Genomic DNA, 14,601 nt, shown 5'->3' with positions numbered 1-14,601 from the left:
AGCATCCGCGATGCTGAGGATGTCGTGAATAGCACATTTAGTGAGTTGGTCACAGCGCATATAAAGGTTACACATCCAGATAGGGAATGGGTGACCATCAGGCAGAGCAGTGGAACGAAGGTAGTGCAGGGATCCCCTGCGGTCATCTCCCTCCAAAACAGATACACCACCTTGGGTACTGTTGGGGGAGATGGCTCATCAGGGGAGGGCAGCAGCAGCCAAGTCCATGGCACCAGGGGTGGCTCTGCTGCACAGGAGGGCAGGAAAAAGAGTGGGAGAGCTATAGTGATAGGGGATTCTATTGTAAGGGGAATAGATAGGTGTTTCTGCGGCCATAAACGAGACTCCAGGATGGGATGTTGCCTCTCTGTTGCAAGGGTCAAGGATGTCTCGGAGCGGCTGCAGCGCATTCTGGAGGGGGAGGATGAACAGCCAGCTGTCGTAGTACATAGGTACCAACGATATAGGTAAAAAAACAGGATGAGGTCCTACAAGCTGAATTTAGGGAGCTAGGAGTTAAATTTAAAAGAAGGACCTCAGAGGTGGTAATCTCAGGATTGCTACCAGTGTCACATGCTAGTCAGAGTAGGAATTGCAGGATAGCTCAGGATACGTTGCTTGAGGAATGGTGCAAGGCGGAGGGATTCAAATTCCTGGGATATTGGAACCGGTTCTGAGGGAGGTGGGACCAGTACAAACCGGACTGTCTTCACCTGGGCAGGACCGGAACCGATACCCTCGGCAGAGTGTTTGCTAGTGATGCTGGGGAGGGTTTAAAATAAAATGGCAGGGGGATGGGAACCTATGCAGGGAGGCAGAGGGAAATAAAAAGGGGGCAGAAGCAAAAGGTAGAAAGGAGAAAAGCAAGAGTGGAGGGCAGAGAAATCAAGTGCAAAAACCAAAAAGGGCCACATTACAACATAATTCTAAAAGGACAAAGAATGTTAAAAAAACAAGCCTGAAGGCTCTGTGTCTCAATGCGAGGAGCATTCATAAGGTGGATGAATTGACTGCGCAGGTAGCTGTTAACAGATGTGATGTAATTGGGATTACAGAGACCAAGGTAACCAAGGCTGGGAACTCAACATCCAGGGGTATTCAATATTCAGGAAGGACAGACAGGAAGGAAAAGGAGGTGGGGTAGCATTTCTGGTTAAAGAGGAGAATAACACAATAGTAAGAAAGGACATTACCGTGGATGATGTGGCATCTATATGGGTAGAGCTACGAAACACCAAAGGGCAGAAAACGTTAGTGGGAGTTGTGTACAGACTACCAAACAGTAATAGGGAGGTTGGGGATGGCATCAAACAGGAAATGAGGGACGCATGCAATAAGGGTACAGCAGTTTTCATGGGTGACTTTAATTTACATATTGATTGGGCTAACCAAACTGGTAGCAATACTGTGGAGGAGGATTTCCTGTTGTGTATAAGGGATGGTTTTCGAGATCAATATGTCGAGGAAGCAACTGGAGAGCAGGTCATCCTAGACTGGGTCTTGTGTAACGAGAGAGGATTCATTAGCAATCTGGTCGTGCGGGGCCCCTTGGGGAAGAGTGACCATAATAGTGTAGAATTCTTCATTAAAATGGAGAGTGACACAGTTAATTCAGAGACGAGAGTCCTGAACTTAAAGAAAGGAAACTTCGATGGTATGAGCCATGAATTGGCTAGGATAGACTGAAGAACGATACTTAAAGGGTTGACGGTGGATAGGCAATGGCAGACATTTAAAGATCACATGGATGAACTACAACAATTGTACATCCCTGTGTGGCGTAAGAATAAAAAATGGAAGGTGGCTCAACCGTGGCTAACAAGGGAAATTAGGGAAAGTGTTAAATCCAAGGAAGAGGCATATAAATTGGCCAGATAAAGCAGCAAACCTGAGGATTGGGAGAAATTTAGAATTCAGCTGAGGAGGACTAAGGGTTTAATTAGGAGGGGGGAAAATAGAGTATGAGAGTAAGCTTGCAGGGAACATTAAAACTGACTGCAAAAGCTTTGATAGATATGTGAAGAGAAAAAGATTAGTGAAGACTGATGTAGGTCCCTTGCAGTCAGAATCAGGTGAATTCATAATGGGGAACAAGGAAATGGCAGACCAATTGAACAAATACTTTGGTTATGTCTTCACTAAGGAAACATAGAAACAGAGAAAATAGGTGGAGTAGGCCATCCGGCCCTTCGAGCCTGCACCGCCATTCAAATAAGATCATGGCTGATCATTCCCTCAGTACCCATTTCCTGCTTTCTCTCCATACCCTTTGATCCCTTTGGCCGTAAGGCCATATCTAACTCCCTATTGAATATATCCAAAGAACTGGCATCAACAACTCTCTGCGGCAGGGAATTCCATAGGTTAACAGCTCTCTGAGTGAAGAAGTTTCTCCTCATCTCAGTCCTAAATGGCCTACCCCTTATCCTAAGACTATGTCCCCTGGTTCTGGACTTCCCCAACATCGGGAACATTCTTCCTGCATATAACCTGTCCAGTCCCGTCAGAATCTTATACGTTTCTATGAGATCACCTCTCATCCTTCTAATCTCCAGTGAATAAAGGCCAGTTGATCCAATCTCTCCTCATATGACAGTCCAGCCATCCCTGGAATAAATCTGGTGAACCTTCGCTGCACTCTCTCAATAACAAGAACGTCCTTCCTCAGATTAGGAGACCAAAACTGAACACAATGGCCCCAAGTTTCCACATGATTTGCTCCTGATTTTTAGGAGCAACTGGTGTAGAACGGAGTATCTTAGAAATCGGAATTCTCCACATTTAGTTTGCTCCAGTTCTAGTCAGTTAGAACAGTTTCACTTTGGAACAGAATTTTTTTTCAGAAGGGGGCGTGTCCGACCACTTATGCCTGATTTCAAAGTTTCGTGAGTGAAAACTTACTCCAAACTAACTTAGAATGGAGTAAGTGAAGATTTTCGTACGCTCGAAAAAACTTTGTCTACACTTTAGAAAATCAGGTGTAGGTTACAAATTAGGCATAGGGAATGAGGTGGGGGGGAGGGTGGGGAAGGGAAGTCATTAAATTTTACAATCAATCCTTAGTTATACTTATACAAATATTATACAAATAAATCCAACCTGAATAAAAATTTATAAGCAAAGAAAAGATGTTCCTACCTGTGTGAAAGTGCTTCAGGCAGGCCTTTCATGTTGGAGACAGGCAGCGATGTGGCGTCAGTGGCAGCGGCAGCAAGCTTCGAGCTGAGCTGCGGTGCTTGAGGCAGGCCTTCATTCTCTTCGTGGCTGGCCGCGAAGAAGCAGCACCAGACGGACCCGAAGCCATTCGGCCATGAGATATCAGCGGCGTCAGTGGCTGGCCGGCAGCCGAAGAATCAGCAGCGGACCGACGTGAGGCCATTCGGCCATAGGATATCAGCGGCGTCAGTGGCTGGCCGGCAGCCGAAGAATCAACACCTGACACACGCAGCTCTTTATGGTGCTTGAGGCCGTTCGACCACGCTTTAGGGGCGGTGTCAGTGGCTGGCCGGCAGCCGAAGATACAGCATCAGCCTTCGAGCTGTGAGGAGGACTGAGGCCATTTGGACAGGGAGAGGCAGCCACATCGACAGTTTTATATTTAAATTTGCAGAATGGGTGCTGCATTGTCAACACCACGTATTATTGCAAAGTTGAATTGCCGCTCTTATTTCTCCAAACGCACAGTCCTTAATTTGCATGCACCAATGCAGCACCGATTCTGCAAGAAGCAGTGAAAAGCTGAACTCACTGATTTCAGCAGGTGATTTATTCAGCAGTGCTGCTAAAAGCACGCCCTCACACACAGAAATATCAAAAAAAATTAAATTACAAGCCTTTGCAGGGGTCCAAGAAACAAATCTTCACTTTTACTGCAGTATTTTTTTAAATGGCCGAGTGCCAATGTTTGTGTGAGACTGCGCTCCAAGGAGCTCGAGAATATCGGACTTTTTTTTAGGCGCAGTTTTCGTCACGAAAAACAGGCGCCCAGCTCGGAGGTGCGCCGTTTTCGCCGCGGGACGAAACTTGGGGCCAATATTCCAGGTGAGGCCTCACTAAGGCCCTGTACAACTGCAATAAGACCTCTCTGCTCCTCTATTCAAATCCCCTAGCTATGAAGGCCAACATACCATTTGCCTTCTTCACCGCCTGCTGTACCTGCATGCCCAATTTCAGTGACTGATGAACCATGACACCCAGGTCTCGTTGCACCTCCTCTTTTCCTAATCTGCCACCATTCAGATAATATTCTGCCTTTGTGTTTTTGCCACCAAAGTGGATAACCTCACATTTATCCACATTACACTGCATCTGCCATGCATTTGCCCACTCACCTAACCTGTCCAAGTCACCCTGCAGCCTCTTAGCGTCCTCCTCACAGCTCACACCGCCACCCAGTTTAGTGTCATCCGCAAACTTGGAGGTATTACACTCAATTCCTTCATCTAAATCATTAATGTATATTGTAAAGAGCTGGGGTCCCAGCACTGAGCCCTGCGGCACTCCACTAGTCACTGCCTGCCATTCTGAAAAGGACACGTTTATCCCGACTCTCTGCTTCCTGTCTGCCAACCAGTTCTCTATCCAAGTCAGTACATTACCCCCAATACCATGCGCTTTGATTTTGCACACCAATCTCTTGTGTGGGACCTTGTCAAAAGCCTTTTGAAAGTCCAAATACACCACATCCACTGGTTCTCCCTTGTCCACTCTGCTAGTTACATCCTCAAAAAACTCTCGAAGATTTGTCAAGTATGATTTCCCTTTCATAAATCCATGCTGACTTGGTCCGATCCTGTCACTGCTTTCCAAATGCGTTGCTATTACATCTTCCTCCTTTTTTAAAAAGTGCGGTTACATTAGCTACCCTCCAATCCATAGGAACTGAACCAGAGTCCCTGGGGCCTAATAGTCTGATAGTCTGCATCCCAGAGTACTTAAGGAAGTGGCACTAGAAATAGTGGATGCATTGGTGATCATTTTCCAACAGTCTATCGACTCTGGATCAGTTCCTATGGACTGGAGGGTAGCTAATGTAACACCACTTTTTAAAACGAGAGGGAGATTGAAAACGGGTAATTATAGACCGGTTAGCTGCTATTTCATCCTTAATGATTGATTCCAACATTTTCCCCATTACTGATGTCAGGCTAACCGGTCTATAATTACCCGTTTTCTCTCTCCCTCTCTTTTTAAAAAGTGGTGTTACATTAGCTACCCTCCAGTCCATAGGAACTGATCCAGAGTCGATAGACTGTTGGAAAATGATCACCAATGCATCCACTATTTCTAGTGCCACTTCCTTAAGTACTCTGGGATGCAGACTATCAGACTATCAGGCCCCAGGGACTCTGGTTCAGTTCCTATGGATTGGAGGGTAGCTAATGTAACCGCACTTTTTAAAAAAAGAGGAAGATGTAATAGCAACGCATTTGGAAAGCAGTGACAGGATCGGACCAAGTCAGCATGGATTTATGAAAGGGAAATCATACTTGACAAATCTTCGAGAGTTTTTTGAGGATGTAACTAGTAGAGTGGATAAGGGAGAACGAGTGGATGTGGTGTATTTGGACTTTCAAAAGGCTTTTGACACAGTCCCACACAAGAGATTGGTGTGCAAAATTAAGGCACATGGTATTGGGGGTAATGTATTGACATGGATAGAGAACTGGTTGGCAGACAAGACGCAAAGAATGAGAATAAATGGGTCCTTTTCAGAATGGCAGGCAATGACTAGTGGGGTGCCGCAGGGTTCAGTGCTGGGACCCCAGCTATTTACAATATACATTAACAATTTAGACGAAGGAATTGAATGTAATATCGCCAAGCTTGCAGATGACACTAAGCTGGGTGGCAGTGTGAGCTGCGAGGAGGATGCTGGGAGGCTGCAGGGGGCCTTGGACAGTTTAGGTGAGTGGGCAAATGCATGGCAGATGCAGTATAATGTGGATAAGTGTGAGTTTATCCACTTTGGTGGCAAAAACAGGAAGGCAGATTATTATCTGAATGGTGACATATTAGTAAAAGGGGAGTACAACGAGATCTGAGTCTCATGGTACATCAGTCATTGAAGGTAGGCATGCAGGTACAGGAGGCAGTAAAGAAAGCAAATGGCATGCTGGCCTTCATAACGAGAGGATTTGAGTATTGGAGCAGGGAGGTCTTACTGCAGTTGTTCAGGGCCTTGGTGAGGCCACACCTTGAATATTGTGTGCAGTTTTGGTCTCCAAATCTGAAGAAGGACATTCTTGCTATTGAGGGAGTGCAGCGAAGGTTCACCAGACTGATTCGCAGGATGGCAGGACTGACATATGATGAAAGACTGGATCGACTAGGCTTAAATTAGAATTTAGACTGGAATTTAGAAGAATTAGAGGGGATCTCATAGAAACATATAAAATTTTGACGGGATTGGACAGGTTAGATGCAGGAAGAGTGTTCCCAATGTTGGGGAAGTCCAGAACCAGGGGTCACAGTCTAAGGATAAGGGGCAAGCCATTTAGGACCGAGATGTGGAGAAACTTCTTTACTCAGAATTGTAAACCTGTGGAATTCTCTACCACAGAAAGTTGTTGAGGCCAGTTTGTTAGATATATTCAAAAGGGAGTTACATGTGACCCTTACGGCTAAAGGGATCAAGGTGTATGGAGAGAAAGCAGGAATGGGGTACTGAAGTTGCATGATCAGCCATGATCATATTGAATGGTGGTGCAGGTTCGAAGGGCCGAATGGCCTACTCCTGCACCTATTTTCTATGTTTCTATGTTTCTATGTGACTCAGACAAAATTAAACGGTTCAGGTTGGTCAAAGATCGATTCCTTTTATTACTCACAAAACGACAACCCCTACTCCCCTCGCTTATGGCTTAAAGAGTAGGTGACTGTGGACACTAGCTTAAAACCTTAGACTAAATACCCACCCTTTCGGTTACGCCGAACTAACCCCCTTCCCAGAATCTAAGCCTAGATAATGGAAACCTTTATAACTAAACCCCTCTCCTGGTTTGGTCAGAACCCACACTTGGAAGCCTCCTCACACAAACATGAGTTAGCCTGCATCTTGGACACTTGCAGTTCCTCAGCAGTCAAACACGCTGGCGGTTTTGCGGATTTCCCGAGATGTATGCTGGATATAATTACCAACCCTTGTCGTTGATTTACGCGATCCCGCGTCCATTCGACTCTGAAGACAAAACCGTACCTAACAGAGGCATGTGATGAGGCCTGGAGAGTTACGTTCAGGCGTTACGGCGAGGTACTCACTTCGGGCGTTCCTGGAGAGTTGTCGGATGCGTTGTCACGAGGAGAACCCTGTTCCAGATGGTAGAGGAAAAGTAAGCCATTGAATCCCCCAAATTTCAGCATCTTTATATCCCATATAATATACAAAACTGGCTGGGCGATTCCTAGTTACCATGGTCGCAGAGATGCTAGTTGGTCTTCCTGGTGACATCTCTGTCCTGGATCGGTCAACTTGATGAAAACAATGGTAGGCCACGGCTGTAAATGAGCAGTTCTCAAAGTGCTAATTGTTTGTTGAGTTCTTGACGCTCCTTCATTGAAAGAGTCCAGAGGTGTTACATTTGGCCTCCAAATCTCATTGTCCATCCAGACAAATCGGTCCCAAGGACAAAAGGTGTTTTTCCACAAATTAGACAAAGTTCGAAATGAAAAAGCCTTTGCCTTTCATGATGTCAGCATTGAGACTGGTCCCATGGCAACCTAAAAGACAGACAGCTCCTGCTATCGAGTCCTTTTTAAAGTTCAAATGTTCAAACTCAATTTTGAAACGCAGCCCATGTGCGTCTCCATTTTAAAAGGGTACAGATCCATTTTAAAAGTCCAAAAATCCTTCCGGCCTATACACACACTGATGTTGGCACCAGCCAAATCCTACATCTGGCTTTGCTGACCTGTGTCGTTACTTTTAGCGATTAGTGTATTTGTGCTCCAAGATCTCTTTGTTCCTCTGCTCCACCTAGACTCGCAGCCTCCAAGTAATAAGTGACCTCTCTGCAATGTTTAATTCCCAGTTCTGATTTTTCTTTAGCCATGTCTCAGTAATCCTGACAATGTCTGGTTCCTCACAATGCATGATTGCCTCCAGCTCCCCTGTTTTATTACAGACAGCGTGTACATTGCTGTACAGACAGCTTAACTCATTTTTAATAGGATTTCCTCTCACTTTATCGTTAACCATCTTTTTGGACTCCTGTTCTCTAACTCTTTTTATTCCATTGTTACCAATGTCCTCCCTTACTTTATTTGTTCCTATGCTCTCTTTTCCTGTATTGTTTATATTTAGACTGGTTAGATTTCTTGTCGATCCCTCCCCCCATATTACTAGTTTAAGCCTTTGCCACCTCCCTATTTACCCTTTCCGCTAGGACACGGTTCCCATCCCGGTTCAGATGGAGCCCATCCCATCGGTACAGCTCCTTCCTGTCCCAGAACTGGTGCCAGTGTCCCATGAAAAATAATCCCTCTTTCCCACACTAACCCTTTAGCCACATGTTAATTCTCCTGATCTGTCTGCTTCTATGCCAACTTGCATGTTGCTCAGGCAATAATCCAGAGATTATTACCCTCGAGGTTCTGCTTTTTAATTTAGGACTGATAGAGAATTCAAGCTCTGCAGCCCGGCTGCAGTTTTGAAAAAACACAGACCACATTGTATTAAGTCATCAATCAACTTGACATTTTAGGACCTTGGGTAGCGAGCCTATTAAAAGGTTAACAGATTATCAATTGAGCCAATAAGGTTAAAGAAGGCGAGTTCTTTTCTGTAAATTGAACCAGGTATAAGTACAGCCATTTTGGCCATGTGGTCTCAGAAGGACAAAGGCCTGGCTTAAAGCCAGAAGCTTGTTGCTGCTGCCAGAATAAAGTTACATTAAAACTACAATCGGAGTTCGTATTTCATTGGGAATTAAGAGATCTAACAAGGGCCTAACTCCTGATACTCTTTCAGTAGGACCTCCTCCCTGTTCCTACCTATGTCATTTGTTCCAGCATGGACCATGACAACTGGATTTACCCCCTCCCTTTCCAAGTTCCTCTCCAACCAACATGAGATATCCCTTAGCCTGGCAACACACCATTCGGGATTCTCATTCTTGGCTGCAGAGGACACTATCTACCCGCCTAATTATACAGTCTCCTATCACTACCACATTTCTATTCTGCTCTTCACCCCTTGGACAGCCTTCTGAGCCACAGTCATCCATCATAGGTATGTCCCTCGGAATCGAGGAGGACTTGGGTCCACTCCCAAAGTGAGTTCTTTGATGGCTGAACAGTCCGATACGAGAGCCACAGAGTCTGTTACAGGTGGGACAGACATTCGTCGAGGAAAGGGGTTGGTGGGGCTGGTTTGCCACACCCTCCTTCCTCTGTCTGCGCTTGGCCTCTTCATGTTCTTTGCATTGAGACTCGAAGAGCTCAACGCCCTCCCGGATGTACTTTCTCCACCTCGGGCGGTCTTCAGCCAAGGTCTCCCAGGTGTCAGTGGTGATGTCACACTTTATCAGGGAGGCTTTGAGGGTGTCCTTATATCGTTTCCGCTGTCCTCCTTTGGCTCATTTACCATGAAGGAGCTTCGCATAAAGCATTTGCTCAGGGAGTCTCGTATCTGGCATGCGAATGATGTGGCCTGCCCAGCAAAGCTGATCGTGTGTGGTCAGGGCTTCAATACTGGGGATGTTAGCCTGGTCAAGGACACTGATGTTGGTGCTCCTGTCCTCCCAAGGGATTTGCAGGATCTTGTGGAGACATCGTTGGTGATATATCTCCAGTGATTTGAGGTGTCTTCTATACATCGTCCATGCCTCAGATCCATACAGGAGGGTGGGTATTACGACAGCCCTGTAGACCATGAGCTTGGTGGTAGATTTGAGGGCCTGGTCTTCAAACACTCTTTTCCTCAGACGGCTGAAGGCTGCACTGGAGGCAATGTTGAATGTCCGCATCAATGTCTGCCTTTGTTGATAAGAGGCTCCCGAGATATGGTAAACGGTCCACGTTGTCCAGGGCCGCGCCATGAATCTTGATGATTGGAGAGCAGCGCTGTGTGGCGGTGACAGGCTGGTGGAGGACCTTTGTCTTACAGATGTTAAGCGTAAGGCTTATGCTTTCATATGCCTCGGTGAATACATTGACTATATACTGGAGTTCAGCCTCTGAATGTGCACAGACGCAGGCGTCGTCCGCATACTACAGTTCAACGACAGAAGTTGGGGTGATCTTGGACCTGGCCTGGAGGCGGCGGTGATCCTTACCAATGGATCCATTACAGACCCAATCCACATCCGGACCGGGGTCAAACAGGGCTGCATCATCGCTCCAACCCTCTTCTCAATCTTCCTCGCTGCCATGCTCCACCTCACAATCAACAGGCTCCCCGCTGGAATGGAACTAAACTACAATGGGAAGCTGTTTAACCTAGCCACAGTGCCTTGGTCTGTATTGCAGTTGTCTTCCCTGAAGTCTTTCAGGTAATGAGTACATCGTATCTGTTGGACAGGGCTAGTGTCTGCAGGACCTTCTTCTCAACCACTATCTGGCTCCCTCATAGTCACATCCTTCCTTTCTGTTTTTTCTGTATTTGTTCATGTCATGTATTCAACCAGCAATGTAACCCATGTCTAATCTGACCGAAGTTGTTCACTGTGAGAACAATGACCACTAGGTGGTGAACTTGTGGGAGACACTCCTAACCTGAGATCATTCCAGTGCTAGGCAGCGCCACTGTAGTCGTGACCCACAAAGATTCGGAGACCAGGTTGCCACTCTGGGTTGTCCGCAGGGACAGTCCTGCACTACTGGGGAGGAGTTGGCTTGCTGTCATGAACTGGAAATGGGGCGATGTCAATGCAATTTCCTCTGTGGAGCGAGTATCATGCTCACAGATCCTGGGCAACTTTGACTCATTATTTCAACCCGGCATTGGCACTTTCATGGGGGCCAAGGTAGTGATTCACATAAGCCCGGACGCCAGGCCAGTACACCACAAGGCCAAATTGGTGCCGTATGTGATGCGGGAAAAGATAGAAGGCGAATGGACCGCCTGCTGAGGGAAGGCATCATCTCACCAGTCGAATTCAGTGACTGGGCGAGACCGATTGTGCCGGTGCTCAAAGCGGATGGGTCGGTCAGAATATGTGGTGATTACAGGGCCACCATCAATCGGGTGCCACTCCAAGACCAGTACCTGCTACCGAGAGCGGAGGACCTCTTTGCGACGCGATCCATTTCAAATTTGGACCTGACCTCAGCTTACATCACCCAGGAGCTGGTGAGTGAGTCGAAGAAGCTGACCACCATCACGACACACAAGGGGTTGTTTGAGTACAACAGATGTCCGTTCAGGTTTTGCTCTGCCGCCGCGATCTTCTAACGAAGCCTCCTCAAGTCGATTCCAGGGACAGTGGTTTTTCAGGACGACATCCTCATCACGGGTTACGATACTGAAGAACACCTCCACAACCTGGAGGAGGTGCTACGCAGACTGGACCGGGTAGGGCTGCGACTGAAAAAGGCGAAGTGCGTCTTCCTAGCTCCAGAGGTAGAATTCCTGGGGATGAGGGTAGCAGCAGACAGGATCAGCCCTACTGCGTCCAAGACGGAAGCGATCCAGAGAGCATCCAGACCCCGTAACATGACGGAGCTGCGTTCGTTCCTGGGGCTCCTGAACTATTTTGGTAACTTTCTTCCCAAATTGAGCACGCTGCTAGAGCCGCTACACGTGCTCCTACGCAAAGGTCGCGAATGGGTCTGGGGGGACAGCCAGGAAAGGGCTTTTAATAGAGCATGCAATTTGTTATGTTCCAAAACTCTGTTAACGCTATATGACCCATGTAAGAAACGTGTGTTAACGTGCGATGCGTCGTCCTATGGTGTCGGGTGTGTGCTGCAGCATGTCAGTGCCAAGGGTCAGTTACAGCCGGTTGCTTATGCTTCCAGGAGTCTGTCCCAGGCGGAAAGGGGTTATGGGATGGTAGAAAAGGAGGCGCTCGCATGTGTATATGCAGTAAAGATAATGCACCAGTACCTGTTTGGCAGGAAATTTGAGCTGGAGACAGATCACAAACCCCTAACGTCCCTTTTGGCCGACAACAAGGCCATAAATGCAAATGCATCGGCCCGCATACAGAGGTGGGCACTCACGTTAGCCGCCTATGACTATACAATTCGGCACAGACCAGGCACCGAAAACTGCGCCGATGCACTCAGCAGGCTCCCGTTAGCCACCACTGAAGGGGCTACCGAGCATGCTGCTGAGATGGTCATGGCTGTTGAAGCTTTCAGAAGCGAAGGTCACTCTGGATCTGCACCTTTATTTCACAGCTCTGGAATGCTGCATTTACCTGAGACCTGTCCTTATATACCTGTCTCTTGCAAGTGCACCCCTGGTGGTAAGGTATGCTGGTGGTTACAGGTCATATCTTATTACAGTCATGTATAGCATGTTAGGATACAGTTATATATAATAGTGTAAGATACATGACATCACTCTACCCCAAGGTCTTATTGTCTTTATAGGTTCAGTCTCTCAGGTGGTCTACGCTCTCGCGTGGAGCGTCTGAGTTGTGGTTCAGTTGTTTGCCTTGGAGTTTGTTTTTCTTTGGGTGTGGTTGCTGGTATCTCGCCTGGGCTGTCTGTTTCAATTGATGTGATTGTTGTTGACTCGCGTGGGCTGTCTGTTGGGATTGCCCTTTCCTCAGGTTGTTCCCTCTGTCTGTCCACCAGGTGTGGTGTGAGTTCCACATTGTAGTCTGCCTCTGGTTCCGCAGTGTTGTTGGTAAATCTGCTTTTGACTTGGTCTACATGCCTCCGGCAGGTTTTGCCATTGTCCATTTGTACTACCAGTAGCCTGTTTCCTTCCTTGCCCGTTACTGTCCCAGCAAGCCATTTTGGACCCCTGCCATAGTTTAGTACAAACACTTTGTCCCCTATCTCATTCCATCTCCCCCTCGAATTTCTGCCATGGTACTCAGTCAGCTTACGGCGCTTTGCCTCAACGATTTCGTGCATGTCTGGGAGGATTAATGAGAGCCTTGTTTTTAAAGCCCTTTTCATCAACAGTTACGCAGGGGGATCCCAGTCAGTGAGTGCGGACGAGATCTGTATGCCAGCAGCAGTCGCTACAGGCGACCCTGCAGCGTGGGACCTTGGATTTTAAGCATGCCTTGTTTAATGATTTTCACTGCTCTCTCCACCTGGCTGTTGGAGGCCGGCTTGAACGGTGCCGTCGTGACGTGATTTATGCCGTAGTCAATTATAAAGTCTTGGAATTCTGCGCTGGTGAAGCACGGACCATTGTCACTGACCAATATATCATGGATTCCGCGCATTGCAAACATGGTTGCGAGGCTCTCCACAGTGGTGGAGGTTGTGCTCGAGTTTAAAATGGTGCATTCGATCCACTTTGAAAATGCATCGACAACTATGAGGAACATTTTGCCCATGAATGGGCCCGCACAGTCTACGAGCACCCGCGACCACGGTTTGCTAGGCCAGGGCCAGGGGCTCAGTGGAGCCTCCCTGGGGGCATTGCTGAGTTGGGCACAAATGGTGCAACTTTGGACGCAGTGCTCCAAGCCCGCGTCAATACCAGGCCACCAGACGTGGGATCTGGCTATGGCCTTCATGAGAACGATCCCCGGGTGCTCGCGGTGGAGCTCCCGGACAAATGCCACTCTGCCTCGCAGAGGCATGACTACTTGGCTGTCCCACATCAGGCAGTCTGCTTGTAGTGATAGCTCATGCATGCGCCTGTGAAAGGGTTTTAATTCCTCGGGGCAGGCATCGCGAGCCTCTGCCCAGTCACCGGTTAGGACACATCTTTTTACTAAGGATAACGTGGGGTCGCTGGCCGTCCAGGCTCTGATTTGGCGAGCCGTCATGGGCGAACCTGTGGACTCAAAGGCATTGATTGCCATGACTATCTCACAGTTCTGTTTGTCAGACCCTTCCGTGGTCACCAGGGGTAGCCTGCTGAGCACGTCGGCACAGTTGTCTGTGCCTGGTCTGTGCCTTATGGTATAGTCGTAGGATGCCAGCATGGGTGCCCACCGTTGAATTCGCGCCGAGGCATTGTCGTTTATTGCCTTGCTCTCAGATAGATGGGGCGTGAGGGGCTTGTGGTCGGTTTCTAACATGAACTTGGCCCCAAAAAGGTACTGGTGCATCTTTTTGACACCGTACATGCACGCGAGCGCCTCCTTCTCTACCATTCCGTACCCGCGCTCCGCCCGCGAAAGTGACCTGGAGACATAAGCTATGGGTTGTAATTTGCCCGCACTATTGACATGTTGCAAAACGCACCCGACCCCATAAGCTGACGCATCGCATGTGAGAACTAGCTTTTTAACTGGGTCAAAACACTGTTAGAACACAGAAGGTTGGTGGCTTATTGAAGGCACGTTCCTGGGCATCCCCCCAAAACCAATCGCACCCCTTCCTGAGTAGCACGTGGAGAGGCTCCAGCAGCGTGCTTAAGTTCTGCATAAAGTTCCCAAAGTAATTGAGTAGCCCGAGAAAGGCACGCAGTTCTCAGACATTCCGGGGCCTGGGTGCCAGGCAAATTGCTTCTGTTTTGTACTC

The sequence above is a fragment of the Pristiophorus japonicus genome, chromosome 2 (assembly GCF_044704955.1).
Source record: "Pristiophorus japonicus isolate sPriJap1 chromosome 2, sPriJap1.hap1, whole genome shotgun sequence".
Lineage (NCBI taxonomy): Eukaryota > Metazoa > Chordata > Chondrichthyes > Pristiophoridae > Pristiophorus > Pristiophorus japonicus.
This window is presented reverse-complemented; position numbering follows the sequence as displayed.